Below are 21,963 nucleotides of genomic sequence, written 5' to 3'. Positions count from 1 at the left end.
AATGTTCGGTGTTCGGCCTGTACGGGTGCTCTGAGTAGTCGGCGGTCGCCTTTCGGTCGAGGACGCCGGAGCAACCAGCCCTCGCCTGCGGTACGCCAGATCGTGTTCTGGGAGATAAGAAGACTGTTGGTAATGTACGTCCGCAGCACCGGCAGATAGGGATTTTCCTAGGTGATAATCAGAGCTCAGCAGAGCGCGCCTGTTCATCCTTTTCTAACTTTGTTCAGTTTCGAGTAGCAGCAATTACTATTGGGTTAGCTGTGTGTCTCTCTTGAGATTTGAGTGGAAAGGAATTGGCTCCACATACCACTTCGTCTTAAACCTCACGATCTAAGTTAGGGACAACTTCACCTTTACTGTGTTTGTATGAATCTCCAATTTTAGCCAATTTGATGTTTTATATTTCCTGTGTCTCTTTTACTATTCTGCGTTTAATCTTAATAAATCATATTGTTATTTTGGACAGAACTTTCTTTCTGTTAATCAATAGAGCAACCCTATCATTCCTCACTATGCTAATGAAACCTTTGTTTATTTAACTTATTTATCAAATTAAATTATTGCAGGTGCCAAACTCTCTTCTACTCCACTAGCAGGGTTGATTAGAGTCAGTTCGCGTATTTGTTTTATCCTTGTGCAACAGCAAAAGTCGGAGTTAGAATAGGGGGGGCTTAGAGCATGATTTACACATGTGGATTCTAGTAGAATTTAGTGATAAATACACTACTAGCCCCGGCACCTCGCAAGAGCGCTACGTAACGTTGCCAATAAGAAAACATAAACAGCCTACTTACACCGGTGGCAGCACGTTTTCATTGAACTTGTTGTTCTTATGGTCTTCAGTCTAGAGAGTGGTTTGATGGAGCTCTCCATGCTACCCTATCCTGTGCCAGGTTCTTCATCTCTGAGTAACTATTGCAACCTACATCCCTCTGAATCTGCTTACTGTATTCATCTCTTGGTCTCCCTCTACGATTTTTACCCTCCACGCTTCTCTCCAATACTAAACTGGTGATCTTCTAATGCCTCAGAAAATGTCCTACCAACCAGTCCCTTCTTCTAGTCAAGTTGTGACAGAAATTCCTATTCTCCCCAGTTTTGTTCAGTACCTCCTCATTAATGACGTGATCTACCCATTTAACCTTCAGCATTCTTCTGTGGCACCGCATTTCGAAAGCTTCTATTCTCTTCTTGTCTAAACTATTTATCGTCCACGTTTCACTTCCATACATGGCTACACTCAATACAAATACTTTCAGAAAGAACTTCCTGACACATTTATACTCCATGTTAACAAATTTCTCTTCTTCAGAAACGCTTTCCTTGCTATTGCCAGTCTACTTTTTATATCCTCTCTAATTCGACCATCATTAGTTGTTTTGCTCCCCAAATAGCAAAACTCGTCTACTACTTTAAGTTTCTTGTCTCCTAATGTAATTCCCTCAGCATCACCTGATTTAATTCAACTACATTCCATTTACAATGTTATATTTTTGTTTGTGTTCATCTTATATCCTCCTTTCAAGACACTGCCCATTCCATCCAACTGCTCTTCTGGGTACTTTGCTGTCTCTGACAGAATTACAATGTCATCGGCAAACCTCAAAGTTTTTATTTCTTCTCCATGGATTTTAATTCCCACTCCGAATTTTTCTCCGAATTTTTTGTTTTGCTGAAGTAAATAACACCAGACTGTGACTGGTTGTTACTCTACATTACAGAAATTCTGTGTCAAACTTTAATCCTTCACCAGTTATGTGATTATTTCAGAAAATACCATTAACACTGTTATCGTTTGATTCTGTCTGGGATTCACCTTTATGTACATCTTCGTGACCACTATGCAATTCCCACTTACGTGGCTGACACAGGACGCATCGACCCACTTTCACACTAATCCTTTACCGCTCCACTCCCGAACAGCGCGAGGCAAAATAGAACACTTAAATCCTCCCGTGCGAGCGCTGATTTTATTATGATGGTCATTCCTTTCTCTGTAGGTGCGCGTCAACAGAATATTTTCGCTCTCGGAGGAGAAAGTTGATGGTTGAAATATCGCGGAAACATCACGCCGCTACGAAAAACGCTTTTGTTTTAATGGCAGCCACCCCAATTCTCCTATCGCAACCGTGACACTGTCTCCCCTACTTGGCGATAATACAAAACGAGCTGCTCTTCTTTGAATTTTTTCGATGTCCTCCATCAAATCTATCTCGTAAGGATCCCATAATGCACAGCTACACTCTAGCAGGGGCGTCCAGGGTTAGTGTGTCTGTTGTATCTTCTAAGTGTTGTGCCAATAAATCAAAGTCTGTCGTTCGCTTTACCCACGTCATCATCTATGTGATAGTTCCAGTTTAAGTTGTCCGTAACTGTAATGCCTAGGTATTTGGTTGAAATGATACCTTTTAGATTTGTGCAATTTATCGTGTAACCGAAATTTACCGGTACTCATATGAATGACCTTAAACTCTTAATAACTACATACAAATGAATGATAAAACTCGGAGAAACCGACGTCGGGGAAATCAGTTTGGGTTCTGCAGAAATGTGGGCACACGCTAGGCTACACTAACCACACCACTTCTCCTAGAAGACAGGCAAACCTAGTTCTGTAGCATTTGTAGATTTAAAGAAAGCTTTTGACAATGTTTTAAGCTATGAAAGTAGCAGGGAGAAAATAAAGCGAGTGAAATGTCACGTACAACCTGTACATAAAGCGGGCTGCAGATGCAGTCGAAGGACATGGTAGGGAAGCAGAGGCTGCGAAGTGAGTGGTACAGCGTTGTACCGTCTTCTCGATTTTATTCAGTTTGTTTGACAAGCGAACTGTGAACGAAACAAACGAAATATGGAAAGGAAATTAAAGTTCAGAGAGAAAAAGCAAAAAGTGTGAAGTTTGCCGGTGACAGTATAGTTCTGTCAGAGATGGCAAAGGACTTAGAAGTTCAGCTGAATGGAATGGATAGTGTTTTCAACAGAGGTTAGAAAATGAATATCAATAAAAGTAAAACGAGGGTAGTGGAATGTAGTCAAATTAAATTGAGTGATGCTGAAGGAATTAGATCAGTTACTGAGACGCTAAAAGTGGTCGATGAGCTATGCCATTTGCGCATGAAAATAGCTGAGGAGTATGTAAAATGCAGACTGATAACAGGAAGAAAAGCGTTTTTGAAAAATAGAATATCTTTTTACATAGAATGTAAGTTTATGTGTTAGTCTTTTCTGAAGGTATTTGCACGGATTTTAGCCTCGTGCTGAAGTGAAACATGGACGATAATTAGTAAAGATAACAAAAGAATAGGTTTTGAAAAGTGGAGTTACAAAGGAATACTGAATATTAGCCGCTAGTTCCGTTTGCTAATGAGGATGAACTGAATAGTAATCAGGAGAAAAGAAATTTAAGACATAATCTGAGTGGAAGAATGGATCGGTTGATGGAACACACGGCGAACAAGGAAGCTGGGGAGGAAGGTGGGGAGATGGGGCAGTGAAAACTGCAGAGGGAGTCGGAGGTTTAGTATAGTTGTAAGGTTGGGGTTTTGCTTTTGCTTATTGTAAAATGGAGAACAAGCCTGTGAGGTGAAATGAGAAGTTTAATGTCGCAATATCTCTAACCAGATTACTGCTTTTCACACAGTTTTCACCTCGCCAACATGAAAACAGCGCAATGGTTAACGCATCTTGCCAACATCAAAAACGGAAATAATTTTATTCACAACAATGTTAAATATTAACTCTCTGAAAGAACATTAATCCTAAGCACAATATTATGAAAGTTGAATTGGAAGTTTCTTTACATTAATACTAAGCACAATAATATGAAAGTTTAACTGGACGTTTCTTTACAAAATTGCTCCTACACATACTTTATGGTGTTGGTCAGTACTACGAAAATCGTCCGATTCCGGTTGAAAGTTCGGTACTATTTAGGATGACAATCAAGTCAATCAAGAACAGCATTTTCTCCAGACATGAACCGTATCGAACATTCCTGTGATGGATTGAAAAGGGCTGTTTATGGACGACGTGACCCACCAGCCACTCTGAGGGATCCACGCCGAATCGCCGTTGAGGAGTGGGACAATCTGGACCAACAGTACCTTGATGAATTTGTGGATAGTATGCCGTGACTAATACAGGCATGCATCAATTCAAGAGGGCGTGCTACTGGGTATTAGAGGTACCGGTGTGTACAGCAATCTGGACCACCACCTCTGAAGGTCTCGCTGTATGGTGGTGCAACATGCAATGTGTGTTTTTCGTGAGCAACAAAAAGGGCGGAAATGATGTTTATGTTGATCTCTATTCCAGTTTATGTTGATCTCTATTCCAGTTTTCTGTACAGGTTCCGGAACTCTAGGAACCGAGGTGATGCAAATCTTTTTTTGATGTGTGTATATATATAAGGAGGTCGGAAATGTTGCGTTCAAACTGGAGAAACGGTAACAGCAAAATGGATTGGTCGGGAGAGCTCATTGACTTCGAACTCAACTGAGTAACAGATCCATCAGAGACATTTCAATCTTCCTGAACCTGACCAAGGCCACTGTTGGTGATGTGACTGTGAAGTGGAAATGCCAAGGAACAGCCACAGCTGAACCGAGACCAGGCGCATCTCATGCACTGACGGACAGCGACCGTCGAGCATTCTCAGAACTTCTATTTCTTCTCCTTGGACTTTAATTCCTACTCCCAATTTTTCTTTGGTTTACTTTACTGTTTGCTGAAAGTACAGACTGGATAACGTTGGGGATAGGCTAAAACCACGTCTCACTCCCTTCTCAATCATTCCTTCCTTTTCGTGCCCCTCGACTCTTATAACTGCCGCCTGGTTTCTGCATAAGTCGTAAATAGCCTTTCTCTCGTTGTATTTTAGTCCTGTTACCTTCAGAATTTCAAAGCGAGTATTCTAGTCAACATTCTCTAAGCTTACAATTGCGATAAAAGCAGGTTTGCCTTTCGTTAACGTATCTTTTAAGAAAAGGCGGAAGGTCAGTATTGCCTCGCAGGTTCCTACATTTTTTGATCTTCCCAACGTCGGCTTCTATAACTTTTTCCAGTCGTCTGTAAAGAATTCATGATACTGTTTTGCAACCATGACTCATTAAACTATGACGAATAAGACCGCATCAGCCGTATGATACATCTTTATTTCTGATTCAACTAAAGGCTCAAAAAAAAATGGCTCTGAGCACTATGGGACTTAACATCTATGGTCATAAGTCCCCTAGAACTTAGAACTACTTAAACCTAACTAACCTAAGGACATCACACAACACCCAGTCATCACGAGGCAGAGAAAATCCCTGACCCCGCCGGGAATCGAACCCGGGAACCCGGGCGTGGGAAGCGAGAACGCTACCTCACGACTCTGTTTCAACTAGTTTCGCAGCATAATGAGCTACATCCTCGGGGATACAGATTTATAATTTATTCCATTGTGGTAAAACTGTTTAACTGTGAAGAGGTTGGAAGTCCAATTTAAAATAGAGCAGAATGTAGCGAACATCATTCCGGTACAGGACAACTAAGGCTTAACATCTTCATCACAATATGAGGTCCGCAGTGACCGCCCACACTTCTTAAGCTAATAACTTGGTGTTAAGTTTTTAATTTATTACTGTTAACATAAATTCCATCCTCTTTTATTATTGCATAGAAATGGCAGACAAATTTTTAATCTTTTTGAGCGAATGAAGCATTGTACGTCATTGCTAAGTCTAGGGTTGGCGCCATTCTGCAGTACAACGGATGTCCTGCGACGGCAGCGAAAACCTACCCCCGCGCGGGATTAACCGAGCGGTCTAGGGCACTGCAGTCATGGACTGTGCGGCTGGTCCCGGCGGAAGTTCGAGTCCTCCCTCGGGCATGGGCGTGTGTGTTTGTCCTTAGGTTAATTTAGGTTAAGTAGTGTGTAAGCTTAGGGACTGATGACCTTAGCAGTTAAGTCCCATAAGATTTCACACACATCTGAACATTTGGAAACCTACCGTATAATATAGGTGGCGGCGAGTCTTGCACAGTGCAGGTGCCCACGTACCTTAAGGCACGGCACGGTACACGGAAACAGGGACGTTATCGTCTCACCAATGCTGTGCCGGTTCTTATGCCATGTGTCAGCTGCTCGTTCTTGTCAGCACTGTTGCTAAAATATCACTGATCACTTTTCCCATTTTCTGTAATAACGGAATATTTGAAATTAATACTAATTTTAGGAATAAAAATTAGTCCTTTACTAAAAAAGGTTTATTCAAAGACGAAAAATTTTAGCACTGCTGCTATGGCTAGTTGATATTTCGTTTTTGTATTCGGTTATTAATAAAAACTAACAAAAATTTGTTATAATCGAGACCAAACAAATACCGAAAAATATCGGTTATTTAGAACTAAAATACTGGCACTGGTTTTAACCGGTCGGTTTTCCCCATTCCCACTGCGATCTAAATAGTTGCAGAGGCCGGAACAGAAGCTTGAATCAAGGTGCCTTAGTAGACCTACCAGCAGAAGTCTCGAAGAAAAGTCTCTACAAAAGCGACCAGGGCGAGAATGACCACGAATGGCGCTCATCAGACCTGTACGTGGCGAAGCGACTAAAAAACTGTCTGTTTGGCAACCCACAATGTTCTTACACGAGCTGCCAACCGGATGGTTTGTAACATACCTTCCCGTCTCCCCTCACAAAAGTGTATTCATTCGCTAGTAAATCTCTGAATTTTGCAAGTTTTAACAAAATGTTAACAGTCTGGTACAGACTTCCACTCTCCAAAAAATCTTTCAGCTAAGACCAATGCAAGCAAATCCACACTTCGTTTTCATGGAAAAAAGCGGCTGACACTCTCTCCACTTATTTTAGGCAGTGACCAATTATAGCATCTCCCACTGAGTACAAAATGAGAAAGTATGACAAACTCTGAGCCCTGGCGGCAGAATGACGCATCGGCACTTCTTCAAAAAATGGTTCAAACATTCTGCACGTTTAACACTTCCACTGGCCTGACGACATTAACTTGCGAGGGGCCGCCCATGGTCGGTTCGTTAACGACTGGCGCAGAACTTGCGGTCAGCCAGCGCTACATAGGGGGAAATTTTGATGAATAGAACAGACGGTAAAGAAACGCACAGGTGTACCCTGTAACTCCGATGATTCCCTTATCCCACACTGCCGTGGACTATTTTTTGTGCGGACCGCGTGTCAGACACCTAGACCGCAGAATCGGCGCCCTGCACATAAAGCTCAGAGGGACACCGATAACTGACCACTGTCTCTGGCCTAGTGGGAGGGGGAGCCATCCTCTGCCGCTCTTACAACTCGTGAATGCCGGTCCGCGGGTAGGCTACACCCCGGTCAACACGACACCACGAAAACTTCCTGAGAGGCTATTTATCAGCTTAGTACTTTATGCAAATCCAATACCAAATAAATCGGCTTAACTTAATTTGAGGAATGTTATGGCGTCTGCAAACATTTGTGTCCCAGTCTGAATATAAAATCTTGCATCACTTAATCAGGGAAAAGAAAAACAAATCTAATTAATGTATGGTCGAGGAGGGAATGATACTAATAAGAATGAAACAACGGAGTGATCCCGGCCTAATGCCTTTCAACATGCTTTCATTGAACATACAGAAACAAAGGAAACAAAAGAAAAATTCGGAGTAAGAATCAAATTCCATGTAGAAGAAATAAAAACTTTAAGGTTTGCCGATGACATTGTAATTCTGTCAGAGACATCAAAGGACCTGGAAGAGCAGCTGAACGGAATGGACAGTATCTTGATAGGAGAATATAAGATGAACATCAACAAAAGCAAAACGAGAATAATGGAATGTAGTCGAATTAAATCGAGTGATGCTGTGGGAATTAAATTAGGAAATGAGACGCGTAAAGTAGTATATGAGTTTTGCTATTTGGGGAGCAAAATAACTGATGATGGTCGAAGCAGAGAGGATATAAAATGTAGATTTGCAGTGGCAAGGAAAGCGTTTCTGAAGAAGAGAAATTTGTTAACATCGAGTATAAGTTTAAGCGTCAGGAAGTCGTTTCTGAAAGTATTTGTATGGAGTGTAGCCATGTATGGAAGTGAAACGTGGACGATAAATAGTTTGGACAAGAAGAGAATAGAAGCTTTCGGAATGTGGTGCTACAGAAGAATGCTGAAGATTAGATGGGTAGATCACATAACTAATGAGGAGGTACTGAATAGAATTGGGGAGAAGAGAAATTTGTGGCACAACTTGACTAGAAGGAGGGATCGTTTGGTAGGACATATTCTGAGGCATCAAGGGATCACTAATTTAGTATTGGAGGGCAGCGTGGATGGTAAAAATCGAAGAGGGAGACCAAGAGATGAGTACACTCAACATATTTAGAAGGATGTAGGTTGCAGTAGGTACTGGGAGATAAAGAAGCTTGCACAGGATAGAGTAGCATGGAGAGCTGCATCAAACCAGTCTCTGGACTGAAGACCACAACAATAACAAAAGGAAACAAATTATTTGCAATAATTTTCATGCGTCCTTACAAGAATTATTTTGATAAAAATTTACAATAAGTCCTTTACACACGCAAATGAATCGACAAAACTAAATTTGCCACGTGTGATGTAGTGTTACACAGTGATGGCGAAAATGGTGTAAGAAAGACAAGTAGGTGATGTAACTGAAAAGAAAAAGTTGATTAGTGTAAGTACAGAAAAAGAAAAACAATTGGCTGGGCGAATATCGAGCAAGCGTGAACTAGATACAGCGTCAATTTGACAAAAGTATGTGCACGTGTAAAGAAGGCAAGATCGGGAAAGGATACACTTCCTGGAGGATTTGAGTAACAAAGGCAAATACAACACCTTGGAGAACGAAACGGGCGGTCTCAAAAAGGGAAGACAACAAGGACTTCTGGAAAGAGCAGAAAACTGGTGACGATGGACCACACCTACGTGTTAAATGCGTAGCAAATAACGACAGTAAACACCACGAGCGACAAAGTTCCTGCACTTTGCATTTTTATGACGCTCTCGAGACAGAGTGGTCGCCAGCGATAAACGAGAAGAGGGAGACGCGGACAGTAATAAATGCGGGCTGTGTGCCCCCGGCGAGAAACCTCATCACAGCGCCGCAAATAATGAGCGGCGCGGAGCTGCGCGGTCGAGGGGAAATCCCCGCAGAGCCGCGCAGCTTAGCGGGGAAACCCCGGCGGCAAAGACAAACAATACTATACAGCGGGACGGCCGCTGCAAGCCCGGGAGGCGCGCAAGTCGCGGCGCGGCGTCGTCTCGCTGCAAATTGCGATCTATGGTCGCTTGCTTAATGTTCTCCCGCTGTTTTATTCTCCCGCGCTTTTCCTCGCCTGGTAAACACGTTTTATGGAAATAAAGGACACAAATATTACTGTCCATGTGGCATTTGTCGGATACAGGCAAATCGTTCTTTATGTGCAACAACAACAGCCGCTTCCAGTTCCCTACGAATCCTACGGTGATGCGATGTAAGGCGGCGTGCAAGAAACGTCAAATTGGCACGGAGTGCTTTATATGCTTGAATATGCAAATTATTGTACACCATATACAGAATGTATACACTCTCTGTAAAGAAAATATTATGAAGCGGGTTTGCCAACCAGAAATCACATTTGAATATCTTTCTATTCTGCGAGAAGCTCGTATAATGCCAGGAGTGAGAAGGAGAAACTTCTGCCAGAAGGTGCCTTGGCAGCGGCGGGATGGAGGAGGCGTGCAGTAAGTATCTGGGCCTGTCACGCAAATATGGAATCGATGGGTTCAGGAAGGCTGCACTCGAATGCCATGCGGGATCCCAACGAGCTCACGCGACTAGCGCCTGAGGGGACAGACGTATTGTTCACTCGGCGCCATCTGGGAACATCTGACCATGTCACATACCTTTGAAAGTATCACAGATAAAATTTGCGCCAAGTGAAAGTTTCATAGAGAAAATTTGCGCCGAACTAATTATTCAACAAACCTGCATCTGACTGCACATGCGCCGGCCGTTGTGGCCGAGCGGTTCTAGGCGCTTCAGTCTGGAACCGCGTTGCTACTACGGTCGCAGGTTCGAATCCTGCCTCGAGCATGGATGTGTGTGATGTCCTTAGTTAGGTTTAAGTAGTTCAAAGTTCTAGGGGACTGATGACCTCAGATGTTAAGTCCCATAGTGCTCAGAGCCATTTGAACCATTTGACTGTGTCTGCGAACTTGTTTCTTACACTCCTCCATTTAGCCAGTAATGTAACGTGTATTTGACTCAGCAATCAAGTTTAAGATAATAACGCCGTTTGTGCAATGGCATTAAGATGGTACTGACAAATTAACTTTTTGCCCTGATGTTTAATTAATGAAATTATATCTTGCCTTGAATAATGCCAGTTGTGCAATGGCATAAAATTAGTTATTTGAAATAACTTTGCTGTGATAACTTCAGTTGTACCAAAATCGATTTCAAACCATGAACTGCACATACACAGAGTGGTCCATTGATACTGACTGGGCCAAATATCTCACGAAATAAGCAACAGACGAAAAAACTACAAAGAACGAAACTCGTCTAATTTGAAGGGGGAAACCACATGGCGCTATGGTTGGCCCGCTAGATTGCGCTGCCATAGGTCAAACGGATATCAAAAAAATGGCTCTGAGCACTATGGGACTCAACTGCTGAGGTCATTAGTCCCCTAGAACTTAGAACTAGTTAAACCTAACTAACCTAAGGACATCACAAACATCCATGCCCGAGGCAGGATTCGAACCTGCGACCGTAGCGGTCTTGCGGTTCCAGACTGCAGCGCCTTTAACCGCACGGCCACTTCGGCCGGCCCAAACGGATATCAACTGCGTTTTTTTTTAAATAGGAACCCCCATTTTATATTACATATTCGTGTAGTACGTAAAGAAATATGAATGTTTTAGTTGGACCACTTTTTTCGCTTTGTGATTGATGGCGCTGTAATAGTCACAAACGTATAAGTACATGGTATCATGTAACATTCCGCCAGTGCGGACGGTATTTGCTTCGTGATACATGACCCATGTTAAAATGGACTGTTTACCAAATGCGGAAAAGGTCGATATCATGTTGATGTATGGCTAGTGTGATCAAAATGCCCAACGGGCGTGTGCTATGTATGCTTCTCGGTATCCTGGACATCAGCCAAGTGTCCGGACCGTTCGCCAGATAGTTACTTTATTTAAGGAAACAGGAAGTGTTCATCCACATGTGAAACATCAACCACGACCTGCAACAAATGATGATGCCCAAGTAGGTGTTTTAGCTGCTGTCGAGGCTACTCCACACGTCAGTAGCACACAAACTGCGCGAGAATCGGGAATCTCAAAAACGTCGGTTGAGAATGCTACATCAACATCGATTGCACCCGTACTATATTTCTATGCACCAGGAATTGCATGGCGACGACTTTGAACGTCGTGTACAGTTCTGCCACTGGGCACAAGAGAAAATGCCGGCCGGGGTGGCCGAGCGGTTCTAGGCGCTACAGTCTGGAACCGCGCGACCGCTACGTCGCAGGTTCGAATCCTGCTTCGGGAATGGATGTGTGTGATGTCCTTAGGTTACCTAGGTTTAAGTAGATCTAGGTTCTACGGGACTGATGAACTCAGAAGTTAAGTCCCATTGTGCTCAGAGCCATTTTTTGAACAAGAGAAATTACGGGACGATGACAGATTTTTTGCCCCCATCTATTTAGGGACGAAGCGTCATTCACCAACAGCGGTAACGTAAACCGGCATAATATGCACTATTGGGTAACGGAAAATGCACGATGGCTGCGACAAATGGAACATCAGCGATCTTCGCGGGTTAATGTATGGTGCGGCATTATGGGAGGAAGGCTAATTGGCCCCCATTTTATCGACGGCAATCTAAATGGTGCAATGTATGCTGGTTTCCTATGTAATGTTCTACCGATGTTACTACAAGATGTTTCACTGCATGACGGAATGGCGATGTGCTTCCAACATGATGGATGTCCGGCACATAGCTCGCGTGCGGTTGAAGCGGTATTGAATAGCGTATTTCATGACAGGTGGATTGGTCGTTGAAGCACAATATCATGGTCCGCACGTCCACCGGATTTCTTTCTGTGGGGAAAGTTGAAGGATATTTGCTATCGTGATCCACCGACAACGCCTGACAACATGCGTCAGCGCATTGTCAATGCATGTGTTAACATTACGGAAGGCAAACTACTCGCTGTTGAGAGGAATGTCGTTACAGGTATTGCCAAATGAATTGAGGTTGACGGACATCATTTTGAGCGTTTATTGCATTAATGTGATATTTACAGGTAATCACACTGTAACAGCATGCGTTCTCAGAAATGATAAGTTCACAAAGGTACATGTATCGCATTGGAAAAACCGATATAAAATGTTCAAACGTACCTACGTTCTGTATTTTAATTTAAAACACCTACCTGTTACCAACTGTTCGTCTAAAATTGTGAGCCATATGTTTGTGACTATTACAGCGCCATCTATCACAAAGCGAAAAAAGAGGTCCAACTGAAACATTCATATTCGTACTACACGAATGTGAAATAAAAATGGGGGTTCCTATTTTAAAAAAAACGCAATTGATATTCGTTTAACTTCTGGCAGCGCCATCTAGCGGGCCAACCATAGCGCTATCTGGTTTCCTCCTTCAAGCTAGACGAGTTTCGTTCTTTGTAGTTTTTTTCATTTGATGCTTATTTCGCGAGATATTTAGCCTGGTCACTATCAATGGACCACCCTGTATAAAGGTCATTCAAATGAAACCCGGTCACTAGTGTAAAGTAACGTAACGATCTTATTAACTAGAAAATGTAGCTATACACAGTACACATACTCAAAAATAGTCTCCAAAACTGTTGGCACAATTATCCCATTGCGACACTAGCCGGTCTGACAATCCCCTTCCCCTAGCCAGAGGCTGGGTCGCTATAGGCCACCTCAGGCGTCTCCCTGTCCGGCCACAACCCCTCCTCAATGACCCGACCGAACACCTTCTCCTCAGCCTATTTTTTCCCTCCCTCACCATCACCTGTGCCACTATCTATATCCGCCACGCAGCTCCTCTCCCCTTTGACTTCATTTCCCATGTTCACTGTACCTTCTCCACCTATGTGATCGCCGCTGACCTCAGCATCCACAGCCGTGACCCTGCCATCCTTTGGCGGTGGCATCAGTTCCTAATCACTCTCCATGGTGACCTTGTTCCTCTCCCACAGCACACCCATCCTGAAAGTAACTCCACCCCAGATGTTATCCTCGCTTCCCCCAACCTCCTTGGTCGCATCACCATTGATGTCCTCGATCCTGTTAGTAATGATAATCTCCCTGTCCTTCTCACCATCTCCTCTACCCGTCCCACCACTGCAGCCACCCGCCCAGCTGCCCCTCCAAAGTCTGTCAATGACTACCACCGTGCCAATTGGGATGCCTACCGGGAATCCATTGCCTTACAGGTCGAAAGCCACCCCCTCACCTTTCACCACCTTAATGACATCACCCAATACCTCTTCCTTCCTTCCTTCCTTCCTCACGCTGTGGAGGCTCATGTCCCTACCAAACTCATCCACCCTCACCGCCCTACACTTCCTCCACAGGCCGTCCTTCTTCTGCGTGAATCCCGCAGGCTCTACCGCTCCTTCCTCCGCACTCGTGACCGGGATACTCTCACCCGCCACCGGCAATTACAGCGACATATCCGGAACCTCCTTACAGCAAAGAAACTCCGGGACTGCCGCCAGACATGCACATGCCTCAACTCCACCCTCCCTGTCAACTCCTCCAAGTACTGGTCAGCCTTCCACCGCCTTACTGGTAGCCATCCCACCCCACATTACCCCATCCTCCATGACGATCGACCCTTTCCTGACAACCTCAGTACGGCTAACCATTTTGCTTCCCACCTATCTGAGGTCTTCTCCGTTCCTGACAATCCCCATTTTGATTACTCCCTCTTCCCCACCGTCCTTGACCGCACTGACACCTCTGTCCCCCTGCTCGCCCCTAGCTTCCAGTACTTGGATCGGTTACCCCTCTCAGACATCAACACTCCCATCACCACACAAGACATCACACTCGTCCTCCGCTCCAAACGCAACACCACCCCTGGTCATGATGGCGTCACCTACCGTCACCTCAAGGAATCCCCTCCATCCTTCCTGTCTGTCCTTGCTACCCTGTACAATGTCCTCCTCTCCACTGGATTTTACCCCGACCTGTGGAAGACCTCCCGTGTCCTGCTGTTCCCTAAACCTAACAAACCCCCCTCTGATACCTCTTCCTATCGTCCAATCTGCCTCACCTCCATGTTCAGTAATGTCTTCGAGGCTATCCTCTCTCGCTGTATTCACCGCCACCTTAACCATCACCACCTCCTTCCACTTACCCAATGTGGCTTCTGGCCTTCCTTCTCCGCCGACAACCAGCTCCTTAACCTTAGCAATCTTCTTTCCCTCCAACTTAACTCCTGTCGCTCCGCTATCTTTGTTTCCCTTGATCTCCAGAACGCCTATGACCGTGTCTGGCATCCCGGCCTCCTCTTCAAAATCCAGACCTATTCTCTCCCCATCAACTTCGTCCATCTCGTTGCTTCCTTCCTCTTCCATCGTCTCTCCTATGTGACTATCCACAATTCCAACTCCTGTACTTTCTGTCCCTCCGCCGGCGTGCCCCAGGGTTCTGTCCTTTCCCCTCTCCTCTATCTCCTGTACACTGCTGATATGCCCAAACCTCCCCCTCCTGTTCATCTTCTCCAGTTCGCTGGACACCGCCTTCCTAGCCCTTTATCCTACCCTTCAACGGTCCCAACGTACCCTCCAAACCCACCTTGACCAATTCACCGCTTCGTGCAACCAGTGGTTCCTCCGTGTTAATCCCTCCAAGACCCAGGCGATCATCATAGGCCGCACCACCCGCTCCTTCCGCCTCCATGATTTCTACCTCACCATTTATGGCCATCCTATCCACCTCACTCCTACCCTCAAATACCTTGGCCTCACACTCGACCGCCACCTCACCTGGACTCCCCATCTCCTTATCATCCAAAACAAAGCTCACAACCGCCTCCGCCTCCTGAAAGTCCTGTCTGGCCTGATGTGGGGGTCTGCATCCTTCCACCATCCTTCATACCTACAAATCCTTGATCCGCCCCATCCTCTGTTATGCCAGCATAGCTTGGATTTCTGCCCCTCCCCGGTTCTATAAAGCCCTCCAAATCCTCGAATGCCATGCGCTCCGCCTCGCCTTCCGCATCCATCTTCCATCCCCCACGCGCATCCTCTATGACCTCGTCCCCTGCCCCCACCTTCTCCTTTTCCTTGAACACATCCGCACACTATATATTGTCCGCCGCCTTGATCCCTCTCACCCCCTGGTGTCTCCCTTCCTCTCCACCCCAAAGCAGTTGCCGCGCCTTTACCGTTGTGTCCCTCCCTCTCTCTATCTCAACACCCTCCATCTCCTTTCCCAACGCAACTTCCACCGTCTACCCCTCCCGGATGACGAGCTTCATCCTGACATCTACCCTTCCTACCAACTCTAACCCCATCTTCCTGCCTCCTCCTCTGAGCTCCCTCTCCTCCCCCTCCCCCCTCCTGAGAGGCTTCCCCCTCCTTCTCCCACTCCATGTCTTGTGCCTCCTTTCAGTGTCTCTGCGCTCCCTCTTGCCCTGTCTTCCCTCTTCTTCTCCCGCCCCACGTTTCTCCTGCCTCTTCATGTACCCACTGATGCCCCTCCTCTTTTCATCCTGCCGCTTCCCCTGCTGCCCCATGCTCTCACCTCCTTTTCCATCCTCTCTGCCCTTTCCCTCGGCAGGTCCCACCTGGCAATTTTATTCTTCGTTGTGTGTGCTCCAAGTGGGTTTTAAGTGTGTTTTTCTGGAGTGTTTTTACTACTGTGGCCGACTTTTAATGTGTGCATGTTCATTCAGTGTCTTCTCTGAGTTTTGAAGACTCGCCAAATGTGTTTTTTTTTTTAGCTTTCTGGTGACTTTTAACTGTCCTCCATGAACGTCTCTGTGTTAGTCTACTTTTTACCTCCATTTTCTCCCATTATTCGTTTTACGTTCCCCTTTCTCGCCTTATGCATGTAACATTTTATTCTTATTTTAAGGTGTTATGTCACTCGGCTGAAGAGCGGCGGATTGTGCCGCTGACAGCCCTCCCCTGCCCATATGGGGCAGGGGAATGAAATCACAATAAAGAAAAAAAAACATTAGCTGGTCGATTCCATCCTTGAAGAAGCTAGTAGGCTGCTGTCAGATCCATTCCTGGACCCAGGCACACACTTCGTCATCTGTTGCGAATCAGTATCCGCGAATGGCTTGTTTTAGAGGTGCGAACACATGATAGTCACACGGTGAAAGGTCAGGACTGTATGGTGGATGTTCCAGTGTTTCCCATTGAAACTGCTGGAATGTCGTCTTCACCACATCGACCGTGTATGTGTTGTTGTGTGTGTGGGGGGCATTACCATGCAGGAGGATAACGCCATTGGACAACATGCCTCGGCATTTCGACTTGATGGCTCGTCTAAGGTTCTGTAAAGTGGCTTCATAACACTAGGCATTGATGGTGATTCCCCGTTTCAGGAACTTGACAAGCAGTGGGCCCTTGTGGTAAAAAAACGAAGACATCATGACCTTACCAGAACTGGTGTGCACGGCCTTTGATTTCTTTGGAGGCGATGACGCTTGCTTTCCGGTTCAAAATGGTAACACCTGTGATAATATGCAACAGAAAGCCGTATTCCTCCTCATGATAACGTTGCAGATGACTCAAAGACGGCGCCACTCGAGTATTGCGCTGTTCGGCGGTCATTTGATGGGGTACCGGCTGCGCGCCAATTTTTCGGAAGTTCAAGTGTTGATGCATTATGGTGTGGGTGGTGCCCACGCTAATACCGATGACCGATGGATCTCGTCCACGGGGATTCTGCAGTTGTCCAGGACTAAAGCATTCACTTCTGCAACCATTCCTGGTGTGATGATACGATGAGCCTGTCCAGGACGAGCATCGCCTTCTAGTGACTCGCGCCCCTCAAGGAATCGTTTGCACCATTCCAACAACACTCGAGCGACTCAGACTGTGCTCACAGTACACAGCTTTCATCCGTCGATACATTTCACGGCTTCCAACTCCCTCCGCCATCAAAAATCGAATCACTCCTCGTTGTTCCTGCTTAATCTCCTGCGTGTTCGGTAGTGAACGATAACTCGTGTGACCACCTTCTCTTCGGCGTGAAACCACACTGGCGCTATGCAACATCATACGGTGCGCAAGCGTCAGTCTCTCTTCCAATAGCTGGCGCCAGCATACCGGCAGTTACGTGGTGCCACCTTATGTGTAAGGCAAAGGTAGACGCACTGACCAGATTTCATTTGAATAAACCTCGTACTACTAAGGGAGTAGGTGGGCCATTTACAGAAGTGGAGCACGCAGAAGAAAATTTGTAGCCAAGGATTTCGGATAATGTCAGTACGTGTTTAGTTTTAAGTCGACATACGTCATTACACCAATAAAAGATGTCATAAACATATCTTCTGCAAAGCTGCACGACGTATTTCATCCTGACAACACGTCAGCATCGCTGTCTTATGTTAAACAGTCCATACAAACAATACTTAAAAAATGAGTCAATGTGCGGCTCACTGTTTACGGAAACTGTCACAGTATGTATCATATCGTCTTTTGACTGGAACCTAACCACAGCCAATAGAGACTGTACCAGTGCTACCCGCAAAAGATTTCGCAGGACTAATGTCGGAATGGGTACCCTTTCTATTTCTATTGTGTCCAGTATTTGAAGCGAATTGGCCAACTGTGTGTCGCCGCAAATGAAGAAACTATGAACTCTGCCTTTAGGCGTTCGGTTTCCTGCGTTTTCATACTAATTATCGTATTATATAGAGTCTCGAAATACTTCGAGGCGAATATTGCATGATAGCCTTTCAGTGCTTAGCTCAACATGTATGTTGTTATTATTCATGTTCGAATCAATAACGCAATCTTAGTATTTGATCTATCTGTGTATAACCATCGGATAAGGCACTCTGGATTCAATGAGATGTTTGACCGGATGTGATGAAATAATTTGCAGTTTTACCCAGGGCCATCAGTCCCATGTTTCAAAATTGAAACACAGCCCTCCCAAGTTAACATGGACACCACTGGAATCTCATCCTGAAAATGGAAGAAGGATATTACCTATAGATTACGCAGAAAGTTTAGTTACTGCTTCTAATTTAGATATTTGCTTTTAACCGTTTCGAAAATAGACTCATCACACGACTTCTTTGAGAAAAATCCCATTCCAGTATCCTCCCTGTAATGACGTACCACTCCCGATGCAAGTTAACAAGACCAAAGATTATGGAATCGAAAATGTTGTTTCGTAGGGCGGGCAACCACAGCCAAACTTCGACATTTTTTCAAAGAAAATTCCGCACTGGCTGTATGAATGATTTTTATTAAATCTGCAGATTTAATAACAATCGTTCATACAGCCAGTGCGGAATTTTCTTTGAAAATATCATGGAATCGAGTTATTTGATGTTTGAGGAAAGAACCTCACTAATGACTATGTGGGATTTAAAATACCATATTGCAGGTAACAGGAAGTCAATTGACACGGGAAACATTGTATCGAAAGCACAAAATTAATGTAGAAGAAAATAAGTGGGTTGTAGTTATGATTGACTTGGCTCACTAGACTCTGAGGATTGTTACCCTTAGTTAGGGAGGAATGCGATATCTCAGCTCTCCAAACCCTTAATATGACGATAAGCCGGCCGGTGTGGCCGATCGGTTCTAGACGCTACAGTCTGGAACCGCGCGACCGCTACGGTCGCTGGTTCGAATCCTGCCTCGGGCATGGATGTGTGTGATGTCCGTAGGTTAGTTAGGTTTAAGTAGTTCTAAGTACTAGGGGACTGATGACCTCAGCAGTTAAGTCCCATAGTGCTCAGAGCCATTTGAACTATTTTTATCACGATAAATTATATTCAATAAATCAACTCTCGTCGCTGCGACATACTATGGCAATACTGAAATGCAAGAAGTGTGTAAACGAAGCCAGAAATTTGCGGATCAATGCAGTAGTGTTACCCGTCCCTTACATGGCGATATCCGCTGTTCACATCCGGTCATTCTGACCTCAGGAGGATGGAACGCTACCTCTAGAAATACGAACCGCTTCCCCCACTCTTCCAGTGGCCCACGAGGCCGCCTAAGTGAATGCCAGCACATGAAAGTGTCGGCCAGAAGATCAACTTGTCACACATGGTAACTAAGCAACTTGTTACATCGCTGGACCCCGCTCACAAGATGTGAACTGCTCAACGTTTGGGAAATATCACAAGCTCGAGAACGCAATCGCAGTACTGAACTGTCAGGACAATCAGATCTCGAGAAATTTCAGCAAAACATGGCTAGACGTGACCTATGGACATGTTTCACAGTTTCTCATTAATAGTTCTCCAGGGCATTCTGTCGTTTCCAGAGTGGTCAGTCCAGGAGATTCTTAGTGTGCATCTGTCGGGCCCGGTCTCAGAGGTGTTCAGCGTCTTCGTTGTGATCTTGTTCAGCGTCAGTTCTGTTGCAGCTTACTCCTACAGTAGTATTGGAGTTCTTTTTTCTTCTGGAAGTTTCCCACATTCCGTTGTCAGAATGCTGGATAGAAATTAAACTGCCTAGTTATCTGGTTGTAAAATCGGAAGCAGTTTTTACTTTCATCACATTAGCAAAGTTGTAAGTTTATGTTTCGGGAATCTTGGGACATAACTGCAAACCGTCCATGAAGCCACAGAGGATCAGTGCTGCCGTTAAAGAGAACAAGTATTATTCATGTCGTATCACGGCCGGTGTGATATTAACCAGGATTCGTGTTTGCTAGGTGAATCGGTGACAAGTGTTCACTTTTGCACAAATCAGTCGCTTTCAGCCACTATGGGGTAGGACAAGTAACGGAATCTCAATAATGATGTCAATATTTTTGACAATTTTTCGTCATTAGCTAACATCTAACTTTTCAAAAAGCGAGATAGTGGAAAAGGGAAGAAAGAGCAGGGTTAACAATGAATTGTCATTTCAGAGTGTTTCTAGTCCACAGTGCATATTCTCGTTCGCAACATCTTCTTTCCATCTGGAGTGCGTTATTTTGCATTTGAAGAAACGATCAGTGTGTAACAAATCTCACGAAGAAGTGGAAAATTTCTGATGATAGATGAGTTCATTTCGATAAAACTATTTTCATAACCTTTTAAACTGTTTTAAAATATTAAGTGGAGTGAAGAAGACAGGGTCCTCATCTACTCTTACGTTAGTCCCACGCCATCTGTGGATGGCACAGTTCCGTTTGCTTGGCTACAGGAAATGTTGAAACGTCACAGGTTTACACTTCATTTAACTGACCAATTAATTTCGACATGTTTAATAATTCATTTTACGCCGAGAGCGTCCTTTCAATGTTTCGTCTAGCTAATTAACCTCTGGATTCAAGAATGTTTCTGTGTATATTCTTTCTTCTGTTGCTGTCACACTTCCTCTCTCATCCTTTGATCCCGTGATGTATGTGGATGGATAAACATAATTATGCATGGAATATATAATAATCTGGGTTAGTCAAAGATGATAGCAGTAGGGTAGTTTAGCACCAACATAACAACGTGAGCAGATTCGGCAGAGTGTTCGTGACTCCAAAGATAGTGGGGATGAGCAGGGCAGAGTTTGTGAGGTTGGTTCTCACTGAGATCCTACCCCCACCACCAGTTTTTTTGAACGGTTGGTGGTTGGTCGTGGAACGCGCCATGTTAGGACACTCTGGGGCCGCCGACTGAACGAGACGGACGCAGGGATGCGGCGCTCGTCATTCATGGTGAGAAAAAAGTTATTCATAATGTAGGTTTTTTGGGGTAACATTGATTATGAAGCATGTTCGGGTGTGAATTAATACCGGGAAACGTTGAGCGATATTATATTTGTAGAAATTTTTCAGATTAATGTGTTTCAACTAGCGGATTTAGCCGCGAGGTGATTGAGGGCATGAACCAACGGTTCTTGTTCTTAGGTCAATAGCGGATAGGTTCATTAATGTTTTATTTGTTGCATAGTTTCGTTCTGGATATAAGCAATACAAATGTTTCATGATTCAACAGTTTATTTTACTCGTTTCTTTGTTGTCGAACTTGGCCACGTGTTGCCAGCATTCATAACGGTCGTCACTGGATTTGCCATTCGTCAATCATAGTACGAATAATGTGGAGTCATGAAGCCTGGGCTGGTTTGCTCACGTTGCATTGCGATTGCATAATACGCGGTTTCAGCATGAACTTATCCGCATGGTACTGCATGTGTAGTAACACAAGTAATGTTTGAGAGAGTGAACGGTAATATCCTTCCCTACTCCGCGCGTTAAATAGGCGTGACAATAACTAAATGGTGTTAAGAGGCCACCATTCGTAACAATCATTTTCACCCATTTTAATCATTAGTAGATGTAACTGGCGACGAAGTGTTGTCTATGTTTCCAGTATGACGAGATGCAAGAGATAGTGAATACATTTCATGTATGTTTTGTCGCAGAGAGTAATAGTTTTCTTAAATGTTTTGTCACAGAGAGTAATAGTTTTCTTAAATATTACCGAAATAAATCAGAATGATAATTGAAATTCTCTCTTAGCGTTATTTAGTATCCTTCATCCATACCACTGGGATAATGACTATATTCTATGAATTTTCAATCCAGCCATATCCATTGTATGCATTATGCACTTCATGCGAGTAACTGAATTCATAGTATCAGAAAAAGAAAGTCTTACCGTCCCTAACGTGCACGTATTGTTCCATGGCCATTCACCGATGTTGCGTTATCCGTTGCTTCATTTTTAAATTAGAATACTACGAGTATCTTTTCAAGCGGGTTTCATTACCCATATCTCAATTTATCGGGC

The sequence above is a fragment of the Schistocerca nitens genome, chromosome 6 (genome assembly GCF_023898315.1).
Source record: "Schistocerca nitens isolate TAMUIC-IGC-003100 chromosome 6, iqSchNite1.1, whole genome shotgun sequence".
Classification (NCBI taxonomy): Eukaryota; Metazoa; Arthropoda; class Insecta; order Orthoptera; family Acrididae; genus Schistocerca; species Schistocerca nitens.
This window is presented reverse-complemented; position numbering follows the sequence as displayed.